At 39.6% G+C, this 24384-nt stretch overlaps 1 protein-coding gene across 4 annotated transcripts in view; it reads right to left on the reverse strand.

Annotated features, from left to right (window-relative positions):
• The window catches only part of TBC1D4 (TBC1 domain family member 4), a 154442-nt gene that overhangs the window by 123327 nt on the left and 6731 nt on the right, over nucleotides 1–24384 (reverse strand). Inside the window, exon 1 of one of the 4 annotated variants that reach the window (XM_043534010.1) lies at nucleotides 9034–9052. The exons of the other annotated variants lie outside the window; for them this stretch is intronic. The gene's annotated coding sequence lies outside the window, so the exon portion shown is untranslated. Of the gene's footprint in view, nucleotides 1–9033; nucleotides 9053–24384 lie in introns of those variants that run through there. 4 annotated transcript variants of the gene reach the window in all.

The following is a 24384-nucleotide window of genomic DNA, read 5'->3' on the forward strand; positions in this document are numbered from 1 at the left end:
CTTGAGTGACTGTGACAGTGTCAGGGAGCTAATACTTAGCTGCCACAATAAAGACTCCCATTTTCTGGAGACAAGGCGGTAATAAGGTGACTAAGTCCTGGGCACCCCAGGAAAGCATCATAGAGCTCTGTTTGCCCCAATATACAGCCGCACTTGCTTCACTGGGTCCTTACTACTCTAACTACAACCTTAAAAATTCAAATTCAAAGAAAATCAAAATTGCTCTGCTGTGTTGTAAAAGATCCTGTTTCAAATCCTGATCCCTAACAGCTAGTCTAAATGACCTTTGAACTTAAAATGATAAACTGGAGATTGTTCCCTAGAAATGTATTGAAAATCTTGGGATATTTTCTAGTATTCAACCACTAGATTTAACAGTGTATTGAACTGCTCTACTTCAGCACTGATAGGTGCCTGCCACACTGCATCACAGAGATGAAAGGCCAAGTTATATTAAAATCATATGCATGCTTTCGTCAGCAATGGATCATCTAAGAGTTGATTTTACTTGTCAATTACTCTTAAAGAGCAGCTACATTCTGAAAAATGGCATCATGAGTTGACTCTCTGTAATATCAATATGGAATGTACTCTTCTTACAAGTCAGGATGTTACTTCTAATTGCTAATCCTGCAAACTCAACCTGGGATTTAAAAGTCAAGTTGTGGAGGTCATGGCTTTCACATTTTATTAAAAAAAAAAAAAACTGCAGGCAAACTTCTGTTTTCAATTATAACTGTACAGCCCCCTGGTCACCAATTCTATCTCTAGTCATGTATTTATTATCTGTATTACTACTGCAGCACCCAGGAGCTCTAGTCATGGTCCAGGACCCCATTGTCCTAGGTTCTGTACAAAAAGGACAAAAAAAATCAGTCCCTGTCCCCAAGAGCTGACAATCTAAGTATACTTGGACAGATACATAGACAGATGAGTAGTACCAGGAAACAATGAGATAATATTGGTAAGCATGATAGGCTGTGGTCTCAGCACCCGAACCATTGTCAAGGAGTTTTGAAGGAGGATAATGAGGTCGTGTTGCAGATGTTTATAGGAAGCACCTCACAAACATGTGGGACAGTGTGAGAAAAAGCATTAAGGTACCTGTTTAAAAATTTAATAAATTGATGTGATCATTGACAGCTTGATAACGAATGAGAGATGATCAGGAGAGTGGGGATAGACCACGAAAGGCAGTGAAAGTGAAGACAAACACCTTATGTTTGATGTGATATAGAAAGTGTAATTAGAGTAGAACTGGGCCATGCTCTTTGAATTTGGCTAATTCTGCTGATCCGGGGGGGGGGGGGGGGGGGGGGGAACTGACTCTAATTCACTCTCCCACAGTTTTTTGGCTCTTTGTTGGCTAACTGGAGTAAAATAAAAAAGGGTATTTGGTTTTGTCACTAAATAAGCACACAGGGTTCTGAACACACACAGGGAGAATATCAGTTGATTGAACTGGTACTATTTTTCCACGGTCACTTCCTCCAAAGTAAAACCACATTTTCAGATTTCCATGATCCTCCACCAGCGAGCCTCCTGAATAAATTCAGCAATTGTGAGATGGAGCGCTGGAACATAATTTAAACCAAACTATTTCTATCGGTGTCCTGCAGTTATTAAAGACGTGATCTGTGTGACCTTAACTTCCATCTGTGAGCAAGTACTGTAGTTGGTCAGGTCCTGGAATGAAACTCCTAAACCCAGGATTCTATACCCCCATCTCTCTCACTTGATGTCAGACCTGGAGTAGGTCAAATCCTGCTTCCCCGTTCAGTAAAAATAAGGAGCAAAATTTCTTTTGGGTTGTCAGTGTGAAAGTAGAATGAATTATATTGAAATTATAATTCATTAAAGAAATGCTAATTGAAGGGTTTGTTGAAATATAGTTGTCAGGAAGAGAAACATTAAGGAGTGTGAGACAATGGGTACTCAAACTAATTAACTTAGAGCTCCTACTGAGCTAGGAGATTGGTAAACGTGAGTATGCAAATAAGATATGTATGTATATTTCTCAGTTTCTGCTTCCTTTTGTCTCTTATGTTAAATTGGCTTTGGCTTATTTGTATAAATAAGTTAACTTGAACCTTAGAGAGGGGCTCACATATCTGGGTGCATTGGCAAAGCGCTTTGCTAATAAACACAGTGGTCTGACAAAATACAAAGTGAATCTGACTTTGACATCAGCGTACATTTTTTTTTAAAAGCACATTCTGATCCTTAAGTCTTCTGTCGACCTAGCTACCGCCTCTCGGGGAAGTAGACTGCCTACACTAATGGGAGAATCCCTCCTGTCGGCATAGTGTATCTATACTGAAGCACTACAACAATGCAGCTGTCCCACTGTATCGTTTTAAGTATATACATAACCTTAAATGAGAGGTGCTATGATATAAAAGTAATGTTTTAAGTTTGTGGTTTAAATCATTGATTTATGTATTGCAGTGTGTCTAGGAGGTTTCCATATCCATCAGCAATACAATATACTGCAAATTACAAGCCCTCATGGTCAGGTTACCACTATAAATGTGAACTCGTTAAGAGAATGGACGTCTTAGGCACAGGTAATTGGAAAAGCCACAATCTCTAGCTCAGTTATCTGAATCTGGCCCAAGTGGGGAGAGACAAAGTAATTCCCGTTGCAGGTTCACTCATCTACATGAAACAAGCCGATCTCAGTCAAGATTTTTGTGGATAAATATTTAAGTCACATTTATTCTCTCCTTTTCCTCTTAGTCTCAACTCAGAGGCCAACAAGTAAATGAAGTTAAAGAGGTGAACTGACATTCTCTCTCCTCATCAGGTTTGAGGTATGTGGGATAATGTAGGAAAGCTGATACAGCTGCAGACATTCTACCGATGCTGTGGACAGAGGATTTCAATCTCTAGAACTACAGCACCTTTTTAGGAGCACAGAGTTTATTTAAAAATGAAGGTCTTGTACAGAATGGATATTTACGTCACAGCATTTTGTGATTAAAAGTGCAGAGTAGAGGGAAAAATAAACCTTCCTTGTTTTTTTGTGTTGTGGGGTAACTAATAAAATGCACATCTTGATTTGAACTTCTTCAGTAAGTTACATTGTACATTGCATTATAAAATACATGTTAGCTCACTCGTTTTGAGAGCTACTTTTTAAAAATATTTATCTAGTATAAGTAGTAAGAAATGTATTGGAGTAAACTCCTTTGAACAAGTAGTGTTCACAGTTGCAGAGACTGAATAGGGAGAAAACTTTTTACAATTTTTATCCTGCAAAACACTAACAGCATGCATTCACATGCAAGTCCAGATTTTTCAGAATCTGGTTGTCTCTGAACAAATAGCCAAAAATTCACTGTAGAGATTCATTTCCCTTAATTGCCGCTGAAATATAATTATGTTTTTCCAGGAACTAATAATTATAATAGTGCTAAAGTATTGCATGTCATCTTGTAGCTGTATGCAGGAACTTAAGTTGCAACACACAACTAAATACAGAAGCGAATTGAGTATAAATAACTTAAATGGCATTATTTTACTAGAATCATCTTGCATACTAGGTGTGTCTCCATTTGTGCTTCTTTGATTTAAAAAGAAGGCAATCTTTACATTTATTTAGCTTAGGTCTTATCTAGGCAGGAAGATGTTCTGACGGTTCTTGAATTTATGGAATGACAAGTGAAAGCCAAACAAAATGAGAAAGGAAAAGATCTGTGCCTGATGCATAAAAGTTGCACCAGTTTAACAAAACATTTAAAAAAAAAGTTAAACTTTTGCAACACTAAGGCTTAAAACTTTTGATTTTTTTTAAAAAAACAAAACAAAACACAAACTTAACTTCAAACAGGTAAAATTTTGGAGAAAGGAAGTCTGATTTAAAGTATCGGCGCCCTGCCCCTTCCGTGAGGGTGGGAGAGCTAACATATATCACTTAATACTGAAAGCTCTGCCAGGCAAGCCCAGACTTGGAAATATTAAGAATTTTAAGGTTGCCTTGGTCTCAGCACAAAATGAGCCTAAGCCTATATTTTTAATCTTTTGCATGTCATCGTTTTAAATTGGACATCTCAAAAGAACTTTACAATGACCTAATCAATGGTTTTCGATGGCAAACTGATTACTAACCATTTAGTTTCCTGTAGATCTAGTTTAAAATGTCTCTATCAAAATTGTACATGCATGGGTTTGCAAGGCTCCTTGAGAGTGCTGGTTTTTTAAGCAAGCACACTGACATGTTGAAGAAACCATAAATTACATGGACTTGTACACATACTGGTAATATGAAAAAGGCAGACCAAATTTTGGTCCTCCTAGTGTTAAGTTAGTCTTTTAAAACACCAAACCAATACAAAATAAATGTCACAGGATCGTGGCATCTAATTTGTAGCTATGATGGAGGAAACACTTTCATTTTAATCCTTTATCACAGATTTACAACTTGGGGCAGAGGAGGTGTGTTTGAGCTGAAACTTTTTTTTTTGTTCTTTCCCGGTGGTGAATTTTTTCCTTGATTTAACTGCCTAATTTCAGATTACTGTTTAAAAAATAGTTTTGCCTATTTAAGAATGTGTGCTGTTTTTATTCTGATAACTCAAACAGCTTTTTAAAATGTCACTCTCTGTACTTAGTTCTCAATGCTTTTGACTTCTGAAGAACTGTGGCTTAGAAATAAGTGCACTTGCTGACCAATTATATGTTGTGATCTTATTGCTAGTGCAGGATGGGGGGAAGGTGTTTTCCCCTTTTCCATGAGAAAATTTCAAAATTAGAAACTTTTCAACTAGTTCTATTGCTTACTGTTACTCTTCTTCACCTGCTTCCCAGTTTTACACTCATTTAGTGCATCTTATTTTAAAATTACATTGAGTTTACAATGGGACCCTGATCCTGACTGGCAGTATAGCGAGCTACCATGATGCAAACAATCAAAATGAAAACAAAAAAAATCTTTCAACTTCTGGACTTTTCTGGTATACATGAAAGGCTGTCCCAATAAATGACTGTGTGTTTTTTCAGTATTTTGTCTTTGTTTCCTGATTAGTGGATGTTTAAACTTTCAAATATAGCAATACATTAATAGTCCCCCCCCCACTTTTTTTTTTCTACGAAAGTTTCTAATATACTTATGGAAATTCCACAGTGAAATTGTGTCTGATGACTGAGCAATTTCATTTGCATCACTTTTCCCAGCATCTCTTATGGAACAAACTATTATGGCTGTTAACATTCTACTTATGTAGACCCTTATGGTCTTAATCCTATGACAAGTTGTGGTTGACTGGTCTCCTGCACTTGTGCTGAAAGCCAGTGGTACTCTGTGTATGCACAGCAGTCCACTCACATGGAGTTCTTTGGAAGATCAAATGCTTAGTGTGTGTGTGTGTGTGTGTTGCTATTAAGTGATTTAAAAAACAAATGCACCTTTTATGCCCAAAGGAGGAGTTTTTATTCTAAAGATGTACCATGCCAATCTTGCCATTCCAAAACATCTCTATCTAATCATCATCTTAATTGATAATTGTTGCTATGCAATGAGCAAACATGCAACAATGGTTGGGTGGGGGGATTTAAAAAAAAATCCTCAAATCATTGTAATAAGGCAAATTAAATTTCAGAACTAAAAACAATTACTTTAAACTCCAAAGCAATTTTTAAAAATATTCCTCCTCTTACAGTAGGCTGTAGGTGGCAAGTTTTGGCCAACGGCAGATTTTTACAGCTGATTCAGCAGCCCTTACAAATAGAAGTAAAAACCAAATGCTGGGAAACTCTTAAGGGTAAACATAACTTTTATAAACAGGTGAATACACAACAGGCAGAATTAAAGGGGATTTCAGGAAAAAAAACCCTACAACATGAATGGATTCCCCATCACACTATAAATTCCCTAATTGTGCACACTCCATAGTTGTTAATTTCTCACTCACAGGCTTCTTAGCATACAATGAACCCATAACAGGGGTAGTAGAATCAAGAAAGAGGTCAAATGGAGGTTGCTTAATGAAGGGAAAAAAGGGGAGTGAGGTTTTAGGTAATACTGATTAAATTGCTCATACTTTCTTCTTAAATGTTCTGTTTGATAGAATATTCTAAGTCTTTATTAGTAATCGAAGTACCAAAAGAGTCACATTCTTTTAAAGTCTTTTATTCATATTTGGTGCCACTGAAACCAGTTACTACAATATCCATCAGAACCAAACAAGACAGATATGCAGTTTTCAGAAGGGAGGCAATATAGAGTGAAATGAAATGATTATGAAAAACTATACAGATAGGAGGATTCTGAAATTGATCAACTGAAAATATATTAATGGCCATAAGCACATACTTGTCTTGGGACTAGAAGAATGAAGAACCCTCAGTTCTGGGCCAGGACTCTATGCTGATTGGTTTCTTTCCATTAGCCATACCCTAAGTCAGCTGGAGCCTATCAGTCTGTCCCTTTCAAAAACTCCAGGCTAAAATCCTGGAAGACAAGCTGTCAGCTGCTGGGAGTGTCTTGAAAGTCAAGACTTGGGTTCCCTGATTTTTTTTAAAAAAATTCTGCTGAAAAGGAATTTGGGACTTACTTTGATTCCCTCTTTTCAGGGTTGCGCTCAGCTTTTCTTAATCACGAGACAAGTGGATTTGGGGAACTCTTTCTCAAATTCTGAAGAGGAAACTTGGGAACGTCACTATTAAAGACACACATTTTTTTGTTTGTGTGTTTTTTCCCATATTGGTTTGCTGGGGATTCTTTTCACATGCAGAGCCATTCACCCACTGGACTAATCATTAAGTAAGGAGGAAAGAACAGTAATTTGTACTTATGTAAATTACATCTACTGGAAGCTAGAACAGAGTAACTGAAAATATCAATACATTTAGAAAAGGTTCTATCAAAATACTGCTCTTCCATGAAAGCGCCTACTCCCTTGTCCCAACCGTAACTCAAATGACAGCTTCTAATGACAGGTTTCAGAGTAGCAGCCGTGAGGAATCGGAGTGCTCAGTTTTAGAAATCATGCAACAAGCTGCTATAATTTGAAAGGGGGAGTCTGAAGTTTTCCCTACACTGAAAGGGTTTCTAAAATATCCAAAGTTCTGCAGCACATCAATGTGCTACTTTGTCAACAGGACAAACACAATTAATCAATTTTTTATTGTTAATTCTGTATGGTCTATTCTTTAGATTAATATCTGAAATGCAATTTCAATAATCTGCTCTATAGAAAAGGAGCTTGCTGTGTGAGAAAGTGAGGATATGCATGTTTTACTGCAAGAATTTCTCCACCCACTTCTATAATGGAAATATTTAGAATATTGCTTTTTGAATTCCAGAATAACGCAATCCCAGACAATAGTGGGATACAAAAACTAAAACATGTCACATTTATAAGATATAGCTGCACATGTTCAACCACATGTCTCCCTAAAACTAAACGTGTCTCCCTAAAACTAGAATGACTGGAGATTCATCCTTTACTATGCTGGTCTCCAGACTATGCTGCACTATCTAGGCATACCTGATGAGAGAGGAGCTGAATTTCAATTTCACCTCTGCATGTTCATTGTTCGTTTAAATTTAATTTTTTTCGGCATAGTTCAATGTTGTAATGGTAGAGGTTTGTAAGAAACTTCACTCAAACACCTGAATAGCTTAATTAGAGCTGTTGGGTAAATCATGTTTGTTTTTTTAAAAGCCCAAGTCTAAAATGGGCTGTGGCCTATTGTATAATAAGTACTGGAGGAGTCAGCTGTGTATGTATTAACATAGTCAAGCTAAACTCTAAATATTGCATTAGAAATCCACTGAATGACTCAGAACTAGCAAATGAATATGGACCATTTTATCTGTTCACTGTTCTAATCCAGCCTTAGTTACTAGTAAGTAAAAGCTATTAGATTCTGATTGCTCTATAATGTGTGTGAAAATAGTGGCTGGTCTCACCCTTGATAGTGTACATGTACTCACTTCAAACACTACTGGAGATTTAAGTAGGAAAAAGACTGAATGTAGAGATGACTAAATTGCCCTCTCACCACTACGGGTGATCACTCAAAGTCTGAACTGAAATATTTTTACAAGTTTACACTGGAAACTTTGCATGGCTGCTACCTATGTCAACCTGTGTTGTGGATAAATTGAGGCTTTTAAGAGCTGACGGTCCAGCTCCTTTCACAAGAACTAAATTTCACCTTTTAAAAGATATAGGTATATACACAATTACACACACGTACACACCTGCTTTTTAGTATATATTAGGCTACATTCTACAGAACTAAACTATATAGACTTGTTTTATATTTAAAAATATACTAAACACAGTCTTTTCCTTTCTGACTCTCTGTTTGCAGCATGGAAAATTTTCTATTCACATTGGAAGGATTTAAAAATGAAGCTTGTAATGTAAATGCTAATAATCTTCAAAATAGCAACATGATTAAGTCCACTTATAATGTAAAATTGCATTTAATATAATTATTGAAAGTTTGTTTTGCCTTGAATGTGAAATTACCATTACCAAAGCATCTTAGACATGCATTGTCTAGTAAACCTGCCAGCATATAACATTTAACAGCTCTACTGTTGCAGAAAATATATCAAGTATCCCTTTGTGTGTGTATATAAATAAAGAAAGAGAATTGGAGGACACGACTTTACCCATTTAAAATATCCTCCTAGCCCTGAACTTGATATCAGGTGAGTGGGGACCCTTGCACCTGGAGCTCATCATCAAACCCATATGGCCTACTTTTCTTTCATAGCTGAATTTTTAACTAGGGCCTGCAACAATGGCTCTTTAGAGGAGCTCACCCACTTTACATGCAAGTTTTCTTGACTGCATAGAACAAGCGCTGAGATTATAGATCAAAGGCAAAGTATCTTAGGCCACAGCTTGAATTACAACTTCACTAAAGATGACCCAAAGACGTATGGTGTTGAAACTTGTTCTACAACCTGGAACATCTGACTTCCCTACAAGGTCCTCAGCCTCAGATGTTTACTCCTTGTTCAGCAACAGGGAGAAGATACTTTACCCTCCCACTCCCTGGAGATGTTCTCACCTGATACAAAAGCCTCCATTCTTGGAGCCTCTCCTATCCATTTGAACAATTTTTCTTTGCCAGTCAATCTTCATGGTCTGTCAGTCCCGGTGGCTTGCTGTCTGCAGAGGCTATAAGCTGTCCTGGCTGAAAGTCATCATTATTAAGTGTGACGTGGTCACTGCTTGAGGTGTCTCCAGAGACCATGAAGCCTTTGCCTGAAAGAGTATTACTGGAAACAATCAATACTTCTAAATAATGACATGGGAGCAGTGCTATCTGCTCAATGCAGAAAGAAGATTGGAAGCAGCTCCTCCCTGATGTACATTGGTAATTAACATGAGGGAACTGTAAGATTCCCTCTATCATCCACATTTAGGTGGTGTGTGTTCAGATGACAGTTCTTTCTGCTGCCTGCTGGTTCAAAAAACAGAATCTAATTATGGACAAGTGAAACTTGGCAGCTGGGAATCACTGGTACTGAAAGGCTTTGCCTCTTGCGTGAAAAACAATGTGGCTTTTATTCCCTTTTTTTCTGTTCATCTTCAGAACAGTAACTCTGAATGAGGTATACAAAGACATTTAACCCCCACCTCTTCTTTATCCAAAGGATGTTTACATAAATTGCTTTCCCACAGTTGGGCGCACACATCTAATCCTCTAGGCTTTGGCAAAGGTAAATTGCCACTTTACTTTCCTTGCAGAAAGAGGACAGCTTCTGTGAACCAATGCCCCAGGAGAGAAGCCAAAAAAGATAAACAAACACTTTCTTCTAATCTGCCCTACTGTCTAATTAAATGCTCATATCCTACTTTTTTCCACAGGACCTTGCCTCATTCAGTACACAGGATGGATATTGCTCACTTAATTAGCCTATTCAGTATTTCGGTTTTGTTCTCATTGTTAAGTGTGTGGCCTTAGGCCTTATTTACTGCACTACTCACACACTGTTCTGAAAATAAATCATTTTCTCATTTGCTTTTCAATGTCACTAATTACTGTTGTTCACAAACATGAACTTCCATGAGATGTGAGGTGGTATTATCCGTATTTGTACAGAGACGAAAGTGAGGCACAGAAATTATGATCAAAATTATCCACTAACTTTGGGTGCCCACTTTGAGATACGTAGGACCTGATTTCTCAGAGTACTTAGCATTATATAGCACTTCAAATGTTCAGAGCACAGCTCCCATTGACTTCAGATGAAGTTGTTAGTGTTAAGCACCTCTGAAAACTCTGGTTTAAATGACTTGCCTACCATCTCTGGATCTTTTCATCAGGCCCCTGCCCTGTGGACCCAACAGGCTCCCCCCTTCACCGTGAGCCGGCTGCACGATTTGCAGACGGTTCGTTTCCAGACCGCACCGAGGAAACATCTATACACGCTCATGCTCCACACTCTTCACTTCCTCACCCTTGCGTCCCGCCCCGACACAAAGTGGCGGGACCTCCTGCCACCTCTGGAGGGTGAGGAGCCCCAGTGGGCCAGCCTATATTCCACCTTAGTCCCAAGGCTCACCGGGGATATCAGTTGGCGGCTCCTTCACAGGGCCATGAGCACGGGTGTGTACTTGGCGCGGTTCACCCCCGTCCCGGACACCTGCCCCTTCTGCGGTGTGAGGGAGATCCTGGCGCACATTTACCTGAAGTGCGTCAGGTTGCAGCCCCTATTCCAGATATCCTGTTATGTTTCTGGTTGCACTTTTCCCCCTCACCTTCTTATCTATGCACTCCCTATCCATGGCCCCACAAAGTCACGGGACCTCCTGGTCAACCTCCTCCTAGCCCTGGCTAAAGTGGCCATCTATAAAACCAGGGAGAGGAGGTTGGCTGATGGGGTCTCCTGTGACTGTGGGGCCTATTTCCGATCCTCCATTCGTTCACGCGTCTGATCAGAGTTCCTCTGGGTGGTGTCTGCTGGCTCCCTTGATGCCTTTGAAGAGCAGTGGGCGCTGTCCGGGGTTCTCTGCTCGGTATCCCCATCAGGTTCCCTTCGTTTGACCCTTTGACCTCACTCCTGTCCCTGTTATCTCATTAGTTGTCCCCCGGAATCATTTGGCTTCCAGGTCCTGTGGATCCTCCCCTTAGCTGGGGGGAGGTCCTTTAGCAGTGGGTGGGCTTTTGCCTGCCCACTTCCTGGATCCCAATAGGATCACATAGGAAATCTTTGGCAGAGGCAGGGATAGAATCCAATTCTCCAGGGCAGCATTCTACTCCCTTACAATTAAGCAATTAAGCCATCCTTTCTCTCCCCTGCGCCAGTCACTACACACCTTCTACAAGCTGTCGAGGGTTTTTTACTTAGTGTCCCCTTCCGATTCCCTGATTTTAACCCTATGACCTTCACTCCCATCCCTGTTTTTTCATTTGCTGTCCTCACAAATCACTTGTAGTCTGGGTTTGACCCCATTAGCTAGGGGGACTTTAGTACTCCATGTCCACTTTCGGTTCCCTGATTTTTGCCCTTTGACCTTCGCTCCCAACACTGTTTTTTCCATGTGTCCCTACTATTTATTTGTAGTTTGGGCTCAATGTCCCCTTCCACTCATTTGAGGGGGAAGGCCTTTAGCTTTGGGCAGTCTTAGGCCTGCTATCTCCAGGCAAATACAACAAATAAACTAGGTGTCCTAAAGACAGTTTTCTTTCACTACACAATCTTGACTCATCCTCAGCATATGTCAATCCTGTGCACTGAGGCAGTGGTCATGTAATTAACAGCACATGTACAAGGGAATATACAGTATCTTGATTCCTGGCACTTCTTAATTTGAGTACTTGAGTTTGCAATCTCAATGCTCCTTTAACAGTTGTGTGTATGTAATTTAGTTATAGAATATGGAGGAAGTGGAAGGTAGGAAAGAAATGTTGTCTAGCCAAAGTTTTATTTCTATGAATGTAACATCTTTGACTCTTCTCTGTTTGTTCTGCAATGAGGAAAGGGATTTTCAGCATAAGTGAGCATGACAATGTTTGGTATAATCACCATGAACAAAATAAAAATATAAAACATACTTCTAGTGTGTGTAATCTCAAAAGCTACTAAGAAACTGTAAAATATCATTTTATACAAAGACACATTTCACAATGAAAAGCCCAATGCAAGATTAGGCCCAAAATTAGATTACTGACCATTGTATGCAAGTCAGCTGCTCATTGCCAAGACTGAGCAAGGTGTTCATAGTATCAGATAAATCATCAATTAACAGCATTTCTTTGGAATATTTTTCATAATTAGTTGAATGCAGGCACTACATAATTAAGTGAAACACATTTCCTTTTTTAGTGGGGGGAAAAGATTCAAGATGTGTCCCCAACTAAACCATGTTTCAGAACAGCTGATAAATGTATAAAAACATGAAAATAGAGACCGATCTTCATGTAGACTCTTAAAAAACTTTGCCAAAGGGAGTTAAAACTGGCAATAGCATGTCTTATACTTTGTAAGACTCCTCTAATAACAGTAAGCTCACGTGGATGTTCATCTTTTTAAAATGATCCCTTTGAGCAAAATTCTAGTCTTAAAGCCTGACCCTGCAAGCCTTATTCGCATGAGTAACCCCACTGAAAGTCACTGGGACTAGTTGTGCAAGTAAAGCTTGACAGCACAGGCGCTGACTTTTGGTTTTGCCGGTGGGTGCTCCCCTCTGCCTGGTGTGTCCCCCCCGTGCAAGCAGTGGGTGAGGTCTTGCGGGGAAGAGGCCAAGCAGGGGCAGGGCCATGGTCCGGGCCCACAAAATAAGCTGTTCATAGGATACTGTAGGTGGGTTTAAATACAGAAGAGTCTGAGTACGCATTTCAACTAATTCTAGGTAAAAGAATGCGCCTAAGTTTGTATTTACATCCGTAAAATATCATGGGGTGTACACGTCAGGAGATCTGTGCAATGATTTCGTAGTCTTCTGCTACACTGAAGTAAACTGTAACAATAATCAGAACGCTTTTAAGGATAAGTATTTTGAATCTGTAGCAAGTTGACCAGAAGAGGAAAAAAGAAAAAAGTTAAACTTCAGCGGCTTTTAAATGAACAAGGCAAAACTAAAATGTCTTCTGAAATAAATTCTCAGGCCTTGACATTGAAAAATCAAATCAAACTGGCTTTTTAATGTCAAGGAACAAGTCTGCACAACTGAATTGTGTTGGCTTTAGGGTATGTAGCTGATCCAATTAAACTTTCCAAAGATTAAGAGTATTGTTATCTGCGTTTGTTTTTACACAGCAGTTCAATGAAGGTTCTGGGAAGCAAAAGCAAAACAAACTAGATAACCAAGGAAACCACCAGATCGTTCAATTACATTCATGCAATAACTGGTATCTTTTAGCAGCTCTTAAGTAATTACTGGCTCAGTACCAGTGTTTGCCAATTGCAGTAAACTATATAACAAGTAATTTGTTCACATTACAGTGCATTCCTCCTCTGCAAAAGGTGGCTTAATATCAGATTTTTTCTATGAAGTAGAAGTATTTTACTTACTTTCTTTCCCAAGTTAAAGCAAGATGGAAGTTACCATTGTTAAGTTTTCACTTTGTAATACGTTATGAATGGCTGTATTGAGGGAAACTTTGCATAATGTTGACTTAAAATTAAGTCTAAATATAACTTAAAGTCATGTGATTGACTAAACCAACATTGGTATAGCCTGACAAATATTCTTTTAAAAAAATGTATATTGGACCTTGAATATTAAGAAATTTTTAAAACACATTAAAGCATCTTTTTCTCTATTAAAATTGAAATTCACCAGGACTGTGTACTTAAGCTTTTTACACACAGTTTAGTAAACATATACTTCAACTATCATTCAATTCAATATACAGCTGTTACCAACTCTCAGATAAAAAGCAAGGTCAGTAATAAGGAAAGAGGACAGCAGTCTACAGTCTCAAGGTTATGCTTCTCCAAAATATGAAAGCTTACACTAGGAATTTGAAAATAAGATAAATGTTAAATTGATGCTTTCAGATAAGCCTTACTACACAAATCACAGTTGTGTTTACTTAGCACACTCAGGGTATTATTGTGCTTGGTGTGGCAGATAAAATGAGTTGGCAACACTGTTTATCACAAATCTTACTATCTGTTTTTTTTCTTAAGGACCCGGCTCCTCACATAATGTGACTGTGAGATGCTCATATTTCATTCAGTAAGAAGATTCTAGCCCTGGGGGTTTCAGAAGAAACTTTTAAGTGTGAATCCTAAAGGCTGAAAAACAGATAGCTAATAAAAAACCCAAACATTTTTAAAAATCACATGGGGGGGGCGGGCGCCTGCCCCATGACTTTGAATGGTTGGGGTTGGTAATATTGCATAAAGCAAGGAGAGTCCCTGCCCCAACAAGCGTACCATCTTGGGTTGTGACAAAAGCAACAGGTGAATGAACTGTTTGCATGGAGATTTGTCTTTATGAAATATAATGGGTAGCAACTTGTGGTCTCCAGCCTTATTCACTTTCAGGTTAACTCATTATCTAAAAAATGCGTAGGAGTAGAACTGATAAGCTCTCAGTCTCCTGAAGCCCCAATCCTCCATAATACAAACTGGCGTGACATCAAATCACCACATCATTTGCCCATAACAATATGAACTTTACAAGCTTCCAGAGAATCCACTTTCTATGGTTCCTTCTGCCTTGCACACTCATTGATAGTGTTCTTCATGTTTGTGGATCATTTGAAATTCTCAACACAATGCTGCCTGTTACCTTTACAATAATGGTTCTGTTAGCTTCCAGGTGTTTGGTTTCATCATGCGTTCTCATAGCTAGAGTTCAGTAACCAGATATAGCATTCAGTTGAAATGTCTTTGCCATGTGTACCAACTGCTCACTTTGAAAACAGAGCAGGCCCATCTGCATTCCAAGAGTTGCAAGATTGAGAAATATATGTTCTTAGATTCTCTGCACGGTTCCAAAAAGCATTGAGTGGCATGTTCAGATTGAGTCAATCAGGAATCTGCCATACCTTTCATATCAAACTACTTATTAAGTGGGTTTCAGAGTAACAGCCATGTTAGTCTGTATTTGCAAAAAGAAAAGGAGTACTTGTGGCACCTTAGAGACTTAAATTTAGATTTAAATTGGTTAGTCTCTAAGGTGCCACAAGTACTCCTTTTCTTTTTACTTATTAAGTAGAGCACCATAGAAGTTGGTAGATGATTTGACATTTTTAAATAGGCATATCATTACAACAAAAGGTTACAGGTTATTACTTTTCTAAAACAGTACTAGAATATCCTATTCCATCACACAGCAGGCTATTCTAGGATTAATAACTGACATATAACAGGCTGACAGAATGTGCCAGAAAATTTCACCCTCTTAGTCCATAGTTATCCTGCTGAAAAGTGGTAAATGGATTCTCCTGATTCACTGTTGCAGCTGGCTTCCGACCCCACCCGAGTGGCTTTCTAGAGAGCGGTCGCAGCGTGTAGGCTGGGCAGTCCTTAGAGAATCCCAGAAAACAACTAAACCTCAACAGAAGACTTGGACTGTATTTTTTTTTTAAATAGTTTCATCCTAAACAGCCAACCAACCCTCCACAAGAAGGGTAAGTTTTGATCCACTACAACTGGTGTGAACTGTCTTTGGAGTGAGGTGCAGAACCCCCTAATCAAAGAACGCCACAGTAAATTTTGCTTCACTCCTGGAATAGGAAACTATGAAATCCATACTTTGGTTCCATAAAACTGGCCCACTACAGCGTGGTCATGAGGGTGGCAGTGGCTTTACCTAGAATAAATTATGTATAATACAGATTTAGCTCCCAATTACAGATGAAAGAGAAATATCTGCAAAACTGAAAAGCATGGACTAACTATTCAACGCAATTTAGGAAGTTCTGGGTTTTGGTTTCATACGGACTGTAGAACTTTTCACATATTCAGTAATCTAACCCTATTCAAATGCATTAAAGCTGATGCAGGCACACATCAAAATTATCACTGACAGGGTGCAAACATGTAGTAAATTCAATACCAGAAAGCATATTAACAAAATGTGCTTATCTGATATAATGAATACGTCCTGTGCTGAGCATAGGCACACAAGCTGCGGTACGTTATTTGTATTTCCATGATGAAGATAGTTAACTATTTCTAAGATCCTAATGGGTATTTTGAGTTTTTTGAAATGCCAAGAAAAGATGTTGGTACTCAACCAAATTATTACCAACATCTGTAGTTTTCAGCAGATACCATACTGCGTATGTAAATGGAGTGCAAAAAGAATGTGCAGCATGATGTTGATAGTTTTCGCAGCAGCAGGATTAACTACATAAAAAGAGTTTTAAAAGGCTTCTTCAAATTTGCCTAAATAAATTGGACAAAATGCAAAAATCCTGTTAGGAAAACATTTGGGTGAAATTTCAAACTTTAACCACAGTATTTAGGTTTAATTTCAGCAATTCCAAAATGAGATTTTTTGGGGGGTGCATCATGCATGGTCATAGTGCTTGGCTGGGGATAAGAGAAGTAGTAATCCAGATCTATACAGCCTGTCCGAGGCTTACATTTTCAGAAAGTGCTGAGTACACACCCTCTGAAAAAAAATCAGGCCCCTTTAATGTGTCAAGATGGGTACTTAAGCAGAGGCACCCAGAGTCACCGGGGGGGGAGGGACGGACATCAAGAAGCTATATGGAATTAGGGCCAGCTTCTTTTCAGCAGTGCTGAAAAGAACAAGAATGAAGGTAAAGAGTTTAAGCCTAGGATTTATATATTGGTTGGATTTCAGATTTAGCATTAAACACATTTTTAATACAGACTATACCAATACTTTTCATTATATGCAAATTTCTTAACAATAGGATATTTTATACTACTGTATTAATCTGTCTCCAAAAGCACCCTAACAATTTGAATAGAGATGCATAAGATAATTACAGTCAACCGTAAAATGTTGGGGACTTCAACATCCCACTGTCATCCTCAGTGAAGAATAAAAATAAAAGGATGAGATGGTAAGTGATGTAGATGAAATGCAGAACTGGAGCTGAATGCATGCAGGCAAACATTTATTTTTAGTGAGCAATACCAGAAGCATACATTACTCTTCTGGGCACGAGTCCATATTTCTCAATACTCCTGAGTATAATGCAGAAATATTTCTAAGTAAAGAACAAGTTGGTTTGCCTTGCTCTGTCCTGTTTTTCTAGGTTATCTATAGAACTGCTTCCTTCTATTTCACTTCATTTTCTGGAGTACCTTCCATCAAAAGGTATCAAAGACTTTAACTTGTTGTTTGTAAATCTCACAACAGCCCCATAAAACGTGGGCATTATTTTTACCTCCCTCCCTCTCACATTGTACAGACGGGGAAAATGAAGCACACAGAGAGTAAGTGCTAGGATGTAAACCCAGTTCTCCTGAACCCCCATCCTATGTATTAACTACCATGGCTTGCTCTGCATCTCAATCATTTTAAATAAGTCTTCTCAAAATAGCTTTATGTTGCACACACACTTGCGGCAAACGTTTGCAAGCTCCATCTGTATGTTTTTCATGAAGAATTCAAAAAAAAGCATGATGTGCTGTTCCGAGTGAAACCATCAGCTGACTCTTTATTTTGGCAGGGTTTACCCCTCCCCCCTCCCCCGCCCCGAAATGCTACTGAACAGTACCAAGCTCTTGCCTCTATTTATAGTGTGTTCGTTCACTTCATCGGGCTCAGCCCTGCAGTCCTTCTGCAGGGAAAGCCGAATGACCCTCGGTGAAGTTTTGACTGCAAAAATCAGGCTGTATGTTTTTACAAAGCCAGAGATTTTCAACAAGTCTATCTTTTAAAAAAGAAAGCCTTATTCATAAAGCTAAGCCAGGAAGTAAGATCTTACAATAGCAAAATAATTATTTACATACATACATTTAGAACTGATAGAGCAATACTTTTGCCTGCAAAGCTGAAAATAAATATAGGATCTGGTTGTGAATTATTAGGTCCTACGATATAGGATAGACCAACAGGCCACAATCTAAGGCCACATCTACACTTGGAGCACTTTACCAGTACACGAATATTGGTATAATATACTGGCAAAGCGCTCCAAGCATGGATGCAACTATGTCAGCACAGTTGCACTTTGTGATGATATAGTAACCCCCCCACATGAGTGAAACAAATTACACTGGAAAAAAGTGCAGCTTTGCTGGTATAGTTACATCTACACTAGGGGCTTCTGCTGGCCCAGCTAGTCAGTCAGAAATCCAACCTGTTCACACCCCTCACCAACATAGCTATGCTAACAGAAGTCTGTAGTCGTGGCTCAAAGGAAGTTCACAGGGAAACAGTTCTGACTGTTCACCTGTGAACTGATATCTTAACACATTTAGATTACCACAGTGGTATTCGGTGCAACTGTTTAGAGTTAACTTATGCAGCTGAGAATAGTAGTCCTCAGAATCTACACTCAATAGCATCCCTCTAATCCTGATACCAGTAATAATGAATATAAAAGTTACCTCCCAGGCTGTGTCTACACTTATGGTGGCATGCAGAATCCAGGCACTACACATGCAGCTACACACCACAATGAAAAGCTCTGGCAGCAGGAAAAGACTCTGGCAGTTCCCTGCTGCTGGATCTTTGCCTGCTACCAGAGCCTTTCACTGTGGCAGGGAAAGGCTCAGACAGCAGGGATGCAGTGGGAAGCTACACTGCTAAAAACAACAGTGAGGCATGGGAGGCACTGCCTAGATGTGTAGAGCGCCACGTAGACTAGAGTATACATCCTGTGGTTCAGGTGTGTAGGGCTCTCTACTTGCTTAAGCCATGTCTCACGGTCCACACGGCTATTTATACCCGTGTTAGCAGGGCGTGCAGTATCCGTAACCTTACATGCTGCAGGAAGCGTAGATATAGCCCCCGACTAAGGCCCTGATTCCACAAGATTATATGTATAGGTGGACCCCGGTGCGTGCCTGGAGCCATGTGAACTTCAACAGGGCCCCACACGGGTGTTGAGGTCTGCCTGCACAAATCAGCTTCCAGGACTAGGGCCCGTATCAGTATGTTACTCAATGTCACGTGTGAAAGTTTGTGTAGCTAGAATTTCTCATATGCCTTTGTCTCTTCCTACTCTAGCAGCAGACTGATCAAAAAAGAAAGGAAATATCAGGCACATGTAACTATTGTTCCTTTCTAGCAAATACAGTTCTTCAGGTCTCATCTCATTTCTCCTTTTGTTTAAAAGTCATATTGTAATTGAGGGTCACTTACAGCTTATAAGTATAACTCTGAATTAAATGCAAGAAGTGAGCTCTAAGAAAACATTATTCACTGTATATGACATATCTTTGAACCTACCAACGTTTCATGATATTACTACGTTTTTGTAGCTTTAAAGAAAATAACCCACAGAGCACTAACTATTCCCAGAGAGCTCCTGGGAGAATTTTTTTTTAAATATATATATATATATAAAAAAAAAAAAAAAACAGGAAACCCCAGATCAGTCTCACTGAGTACATGAAGTGCAATTAACGTCAGCATTAAAAAAATAGAATATGTATTAAAATCCAGCTAGAAACAGTTATCAACTATTTTGAAAAGCATCACTAGTATACCCCAGAAAATAACAGTTCTATTTCCCATGAAACGTTTCCCATGATACGTTACAGATCACTCTTTATACAACATGGCTTTAAGAATTTCCGATTCCATGTGTTATTGGGCACAGTGGTAACTAGGTTTGTTTCATTTTTTACCTAGCATGAAGTTGGTAGGTCAGATAGAAACAAATTGTATGGCTAGAAAATAAAACCCACTGTTAAATAAAGTAAACAAAAAAAGGAAGCTTTGAAGCCATACCCGGGAAGGAGGTCAGCTTATATATTTTTTTCATACTGTTGTATATTTTTTCATAAGGTTTTTCTTTCACAACTGTTTAAAATTAATTTAGTGCTTATGAAAAGTGCCAGTTAACCAGCCCTAAAGACTGAAGTCTTATTTATCCTCACCAGATACAGCATGGGCAGAACAATGAAGCCTTTACCAAGCTACCCTTCCAACGTTCCCTAATACAGACCAGGAGGGATCATTACTAAAGCTAGGTCTAAACTAGCTTTAAAAAAAAAAAAAAAAAAAAAATCAAATCATGGCCACTATGCCAAAGCAACCAAGGAATTAGCTGCAATGAGGACGCTTGGGCATTAGGAAGTGGGCTAAAGCTACCAATTTATTTCATACAGCACCAACAAGCTGAAGTATGGAATGACTTTTGGTTACTAGGCAAGATTTGAACATGGTACTTCAAGTTGAGAGGCCCTGCATCCACTGATTCTAATTCTTTCATTTGTCCTTTGTTGCAGCAGTTAAAGTGGTGTACACCACCGCTCTCAGAGCTGATTCAAACTGAACTAACACAAGGTACATCTGGATAATTCTTATCAAATTATTAAAGTGTTAAAATCTTCAATCTCACAGAACACATTAATCAAATATTTACTGTTAAATTAAGGCTTGTAAAAAGTGCAAAAGATACTGAATAAGTCATGTTTAAGTTTCTGGGTTAGATGCTGCATATCTCCATGTTATAGTACAAGCAATCTGTTAATAAGCAGCTGGATTCAACACACATAGCACTCTGCTAGGGTGCAAGCAAGCGCTTGGTTTCTTGCGCCTCCCTGCCCCTCATCCTGCTGTTCCTTTTTTCTTTTTTTGTGCAGGCTAGGATCTGGTCCAGGAGAAGAGAAACCTCAGTCCCCAGCCTATCCTAGCAGTGGACAAGTGGGAGTGGAGACAGACTTTCATTGATTTGTTGGGGGAAGTATTCATTGACTTGGTGGTGGATAGGCTGATTAGCTAGTCTTGCTTGTGAGAGGGCTGGCTTTAACTGGGACCTCCCTTCAGTCAGCAGCACAGGAGGGTATTTGGCTTCAAGCAGTAGGGCGTACCTGATCAACGGGAGAGGGTAGTTTCGGGAGGGAGCATACCCTGAGGACTGGTGTACTTTAGCCTTGAACACAGGCTTAGTTGGTGGACCACGGGCTGTTGGCATATTATCAGGGCTTGAAAAACCTAAGGGCAGGTCTTCACTACCTGCCAGATCGGCGGGTAGTGATCGATCTATCGGGGATCAATTTATCGTGTCTCGTCTACATGCGATAAATCGATCCCCGAATGCACTCCCCGTTGACTCTGGAACTCCAGCTCGCAAGAGGCAGAAGCTGAAGTTGTGTATCTTAGGTTGACCCCGCCTGAGTGTAGACCAGGGCTAAGACTCCCATCTCATTCACCTCCTGGGCCTCAACCGGTCCTAGACGTATACTGATACATTTGTTAATTCTTAAACTGTTTTTGCAGAAAGTGATTAGTTCTAATAGTCTTAGCTATACTGCCATGCATACAAGCGTGTCTCTGTGGATGCATGCTGAGACAGGAGAATATTACCAATGCAATGTGTCTAAGATTTCTAGGCTAGAGATAGGCTTACAGGACAATCAAGTGTAATATCCGTATGTATGCTTGTCCACCTCACTGTTACCCAGATGTAAAACAGTAACATCATTAATATAGTTGGGGGGGGGGGTGGAGGGAGAGAATTCCTCAGTGAAGAAAGTGTGTAAAACACGGGTCTAGTGGTCAGGGCACTGGACTGGTTTTCAGGCCACCTGGGTTTTTCCAGCTCTACCACTGAACTAATGTGTGACAATGGGGAAGTCACTTCACCATGCCTGCACCTCTAGAACCCCTCCGACACATTGCCTGTCTTGTCCATTTACATTGTAAACTCTTCAGGGCAGGACTGTCTCTTACTATGTCCTTGTACAGTACTTAGCATAATGAAGCCCCTATCTTGGTTGGGATCTCCAGGAACTACTGCAATATGCTTCTGCTGTATCTATTATTTGTATGGGACACTAAGGGAAGGAGTGTGGTATAAGAACCTAAGTAGAAAAGAACAGAGTTGACAGATCTTAAGAAAAATGACTCATTTAATTTTACCTTTTGTGTAGTATGAAGTTAATTCAGATAATTGAGACTACCCTTAAAAAACACTGCATTCCTTATTCCCTGTGTAGATCAACCACCTTCACCAATATTTGTGTTCTCTAAAGCTGTTTCAGAATGCTACAGTAAGTGACGACAGATGAAGCCATATGTTGTACATAAGACAAATGAAAAGCCATCTTGCATCAGGATAATAACGATACCTTCTTTCCTTGTTTCTGAACTTGAAGGAATATCAGAAGTGACAAAACAGCAGCTTGACCAGGAGCAGTGCTATGAGATAACTGTCAAACCATGCAAAATAATTCAGTATGATCAAGTCTTCCTCGGCAGCCTAAAGCAGTGATCATAACGAATTGCATCTAATGAGACACTGGGGGTTGTTGGCATATTATCAGGGCTTGAAAAACGTGCAGGTAGTGATCGATCTATCGGAGATCAATTTATCGCATCTCGTCTAGAATTCACCTTGCAGAATTCACCACTTTACACAAAGATAAAAGGGGGGTGGGGGGAGAAGGAACCATAGGAGAGGAAAATGGAAACAAGTACTGGATATGAAAAAGGGAAATAAGTATAAATAGCATGCACTAGAAGCTAATCTATCTGCTAGGGCCAACAGATGTACAAGTAGGGTGGTGAGATGAGGGAGCTGTAAAGGAAGTTAAGAAGTCACGCTCTGATTCTGCAGGGATGGTGGGTAATGAAATGTACCCTCTTTCATACCCTTTAGTGACCACTGGGCAGTGGCATTTCAGACAGATTTTTCCCATATTTAAATCCAGGCTGTTACCTATGCCAGTATATATTTTTTAAACACTTTGCCCCATCTGCACAGACTGGCCAAACCTTGCTACAAAATATTATTTTAAACTGAAGGGGTCTTCTAATGTGTAAAAAAAAACAGTGTAGATGGATCCTCTTCCTCAGGAGGAGGCCAAATAATAGTCTACACAGAGCTAATGAACCTACACTATCTTTCTTCATATGGCTCTATTTTCTAGTCATTTATATTACCTTTAAATGGCCTCAAAGATCATTTGATCATTCTGCCAAGTCTTACCTATAAAAGCTATCCCTTTTTAAATATAAGAAGTCTTCTTTCCAGTGACCGTCCTTCCCTTCCGACTGACAATTAGATGCTAGGGGGGAATTGGAGAGGGGAAAATGACAACCGATGAAGGCAGCAGAGGGGAGCTGGCTTTAAACATTTTCCTTCCTCGTGGAAGCTGTCAGTAGACATACCAGGTTAGATAGCAGTAGGAGCAGCTGGGATCTTATGTGAGGATTTTTAAATATTTTGTTTAAACACCTTTTTGGTATTTCCCCCATTTGTCTGTCAATGACAAAGATGACGAATGCCAAGATCTTTAGCATTAGGACTCTAAAACGGGACTTCTAAATCCATAAGTAGGCATCTGCATGATTTTCAAAAGTAATGAATTCAATACTTTTGAAAGTCAGACAGGTATGTGAATATGGATTCAGAAGCCTAACTTTATGTTCCAATATTGAAAATCTTAACCAAACCTTTTTTAAAAACAAAAAACAAACAAACATAAAATAGTTTGCCACCAGACTGTCACTTCACTCTACAACTGAGGCTCTCTCTCTCGTTAAAACACACATGCTTTTTTATTTCTGACAGGCTGCAATCAAAATGTTGTCTGGCAACAGAACAATTTTTCACTCTGCCATAAGCCTCCAGTGTTCATGTTTTGTTTTGGAGTAAAGGTTCTTCAACTTCTCTTCTTGCATCTTCCCCTGAACTCAACACACCTGAAAAAAAAACCCTTCCCCTGGTGCCCCTCACCCTAACTTTGCTTTCACTGACAAAACTGGGAGGCCACACCATTAGTATGACCGACCTCTTCTTTCCCCCAACCCCAAACCCAGGTACACTCTGGGTGTGTTGACAATGAAGCTGTAAGGTGTAATTCCCAGCTCAGGTAGGCATACCTCCTCTAGCTCTACTTGAGATAGCGTGCTAAAAAATAGCAGTGCGGCCACGGCAGTCCAGGGAAGCAGCTCAGACTAGCCACCTGAGTATGTGCCTATCATCTCCGACAGGGTGGCACTAAAGCATCTGTCCCATCCAATGCCTGTGCCACCACAGCCACACTGCTATTTTTTAGTGCTCCAGTGCAAGCAGAACTAGCATGTGTACATCTGCAAGAGCTGGGAATTACAACTCCCCGCTGCAGACAAAGCCTATGTGGCTTATAACAAGTCTACTCAACAGTTCAACTATACATCTTACTTCAGACAGAGCCCTTCAAAACCCAGAACAACCTGTTTGTCATGTGTACAAAATCTAGATCCAGCTTCCAAAACTCAACATTAATACTAACCTGTGCAACATTCAGTTTCACTTGATGTGAACTTGCTTTCCAGGCATTTGCTGTGATGCAAGCCATGGGACGTTTTAAGG

The sequence above is a fragment of the Chelonia mydas genome, chromosome 1 (genome assembly GCF_015237465.2).
Source record: "Chelonia mydas isolate rCheMyd1 chromosome 1, rCheMyd1.pri.v2, whole genome shotgun sequence".
Lineage (NCBI taxonomy): Eukaryota > Metazoa > Chordata > Testudines > Cheloniidae > Chelonia > Chelonia mydas.